Consider the following 3,713-nt stretch of genomic DNA (forward strand, 5'->3'; position numbering starts at 1 on the left):
ACAATTTGCAACCAAGGGGACACTCAAATAGTGTACGGCGCCTTAAAAAGATACCTCCTGGAGCAAAACTCACCATCGCTATCTGACCCCTATACCCAAACTTTTTCAACTCTCTCAAAAACTTTTGGGGGAACAAATAGCTTCGCTCGCCCTCACGGAAATGACCAGTATCGCTCGCCTGCAACCTGCCACAGACTGTTCTCCTTGTGAAGTAAATCCACCTCATTCCCTGTAGGTATGACCCCTACCCAATACTGTCCATGCTGCCATCCTCGATGTTGATATTTTGCCCATGAATGACCTAATGACCAAAGTCGATGCCATTATACACAGCCATTTCACCATCTTTAAGACCTCCATCAATGCCTCCACTCCTGACGATGAGGACAACTATTCAACATCGACCAAAGCTGATGTGAACGTGGTAGGATGCAGACGTGCCGGAGCGGCGACAAAGCCACCCAACACTCACATATACCACCCCTCCCTTATGCCCCAACCAATGAGTTCTGCAGCCACCTACTCACACCCATCAGCCATGCTACTACCAACCCAGATTCGGGAATGCTGCAAAGAAATGTATGAATGGTTCTCAGTGGCCAAAAGATGGGTAATTAGACCATCTCTTGTGGTAATGGCCTCCTTGTCACTAAAATTTTTCTTTTTGGTAGACGCTTGTAATTGTCGTTCTCTTCTCTCAAAGCTATTCTCCAGGACACAATGTAGTCTGTCTAATTCTGCTGACGTCCACTCAGTTACTCCCAACGGATCTGCAATACACACCCATCATTATGAAACCCTCACATTATCATTTGGAAGCGCCAAAAATAATTAACGTAAAATTGTCAATCCTTGAAGATTTCCTCTTGCATTTACACCTCTGGTTGATGTCGCTCATAAACAGTCAACTTGGATTCACACTCCTCAACACCTCTCCGACCTCGCTCTCTACATCAGCGCACCCACGGATGCCTACGCCGACCTCTTCACGTCATACCCGGAAGTTTTCCATTCAGAACTTCGTCAATACACCTCCCTGGTTCTGCCCAAACACAGTATTTATCCCCATATTAAGACAATGTGCCTTCCAGTGTTCGGCAGATTCAGGGGTCTGGTACCAGATTGTTTGGCAGCCTCTAAACAAATGTTCTCTGAAATGGAAGAAATTGGCCTTAGCCAAAAGGCCTCAAACCCATGGTCCTTATCATTCTACATCGTTCTGAAGAAAGATGGCTCTCTGATTTCATATGGGGATAGCAGGCGCCTAAACTAGTAGGCAGAACTGGATCACTACCCGATCCCAAACATCACCAATGTGACCTACTTGCACAAAGTGAAGCTTTTCCCCACACTCGACCTTCTGCAGGGGTATTATCAGTTGCCCACAAACCCAGAAGACATCCCAAGACTCAAGTCTACTTGTTTAACAAAATATTTGCTGCAATTTTGAACTTTCAAAGTTCTACCAATTCAAATACCTTTTTAGAGAGATCATTCCGCAACTTAGTCATAGCTGAAATAAAACATCTAGAATACTAGTGAGCCACATGAGGGGAAAGGCTATTAGAATTAACTGCACTCCTAGTATTACGAACAGGGTAGTACTATCCAGGAAGACCTGAATGTAAACGATGGTCTGATTTATAAAAAATCTAATACAACATGCATAACTAACTAATTGACCGATGGTACCAGAGATTGATATCAAGATTAGGTATAAGAAATTTAATAGACCGTAAGTTCCTGTCCAACAAATTAAGCTGAGAATCAGTAGCTAAAGACCTGACAAGAGAACAATACTCGAAACAAGGTAGAATGAAAAAATTAAGACTTATTAAGAAAAGGTTGATCACCGATATCAAGAAATTTAATAGACTATAATTTCCTGTCCAACAAATTAAGATAAGAATCAGTAGCTGAAGATCAGACTGGAAAACAATACTCGAAAAAAAGGTAGAATGAAAGGAATAAAACACTTTTTCCGAATAGATTGATCACCGATATCAAGAAATTTAATAGACCTTAAGATCTTATCCAGCAAATTTAGATGAGAATCAGTAGCTGAAGACCACACAGGAGAACAATACACAAAAGATGATAGAATGAAAGAATTAAAACACTTCTTCAGAATAGATTGATCTCCAAAAATCTTAAAAAGACTTTCTCAATAAACCAATTTTTTGTGCAATTCAAGAAGACACAGACCTAATGTCTTCCTCAAAAGAAAATTTGTTGTAGAGAATCCCACCTAAAATTTTAAGACATGCAGAGCTAAAGAAACATTATCAATGCTGAGATCTATATGTTGAGGATCAACTGTCCTCGACCCACTTACAATTATACTTTGAGTTTTGTTAGGATTCAACTTCATGCCCCATAATTCGCGCCACACACTATTTTACGCCAGAACTCTATTAAAGGATTCAGCAACCCCAGATTTACATTTAGGAGATGGAATTGATGCAAAGAGATTAGCATCATCTGCATATGCAACAAGCTTGTTTTCTAGGGCAAATCACATGTCATCTGTATATAGTATAAAAAGTAATGGGCCAAGAAAACTACCCTGAGGAACCCAAGATATCACATTCCTAACCTCACTATGGTGCCCATCAACAGCAATAATGATGCTAAAAAAAGACCCACCCACTCCCAACTGTTTAAGTTTGAAAACTAGGGAACAGATGATTGCCTTCTGCAAACCTATTTATACGTTTGGCTAAAGATAGTGAAAAAATAGATAATATGGGAGTTATAGAAACTGGGCGGTAAGTCAGTTGGACTTGAACTACCACAAACACTTTTACATAATGGAATAACATTAATGATTTTCTGAAAAGTGGTAAAAGCTCCTCTTCTTTCTAACTTGCACAATATAATAGATAACTTTGAAGCTAAGAAATCTGCAGTCTTCATAAAAAACAAAGGAAAAATTCCATTTTAGTCTACACCTCCATAAACATCAAGGTCAATAAATTGAGCTTTACTTTCATGAGATCGAGAATTCAAACTAGTTACTTTAGTCTCAGGAAAACAAGAATGGGGATGATCAAGTTTTGCATTACTCTGCTTACTGTCAGACACATCAGCCAAAAGAGTTGCTTTATCTTTGAAAAGCCAGTGACAGAGATATCTGGTTTAAGTAAAGGAGGAATCATTGCGTTTACACCAAAGAGTGCAGACTTAACGGTAGCCCACCACTCATGTTCCGGAATTGTACCAGAAAGAATTTCTTTTACGATTAAATTGTAGTTATTTTTAGTTGAAGCATAAACCCTCTTAGCAAAAGCTCTAAGCTGAGTATAGTTATTCCAAGTCAAATCTAATCTATTACCCCTCTAAATATGATAGGCTTATTGCTTCTCCAAATAAGCACGTCCATAATCATCAATAACCAAAGATTTGTCTTTCATTAGTTACCTTAGCAAACAAGATGAGATACACCTATCAATTATTTTGACTAGAATCTCATACAAAGGAAAACATATACATTTGTGACCGATGCAAACTCAAAAGATCACTCAAAATGCCATTCTAGTCTGCTTGAGATTTTATATAAATCTTAAATGACTATGATACATCAGGGAGATGCTGCTCAGTCTTCACTACTAATGAAATCAAGGCATGATCAGATGTTCCAATTGAAGAATCAACCGGAGTCGGTGTATGCGAGTTGCAAGCAGTTACTAGACTTGTGAGTAGCTTCACTTTTG

The sequence above is a fragment of the Palaemon carinicauda genome, chromosome 26, assembly GCF_036898095.1.
Source record: "Palaemon carinicauda isolate YSFRI2023 chromosome 26, ASM3689809v2, whole genome shotgun sequence".
Classification (NCBI taxonomy): Eukaryota; Metazoa; Arthropoda; class Malacostraca; order Decapoda; family Palaemonidae; genus Palaemon; species Palaemon carinicauda.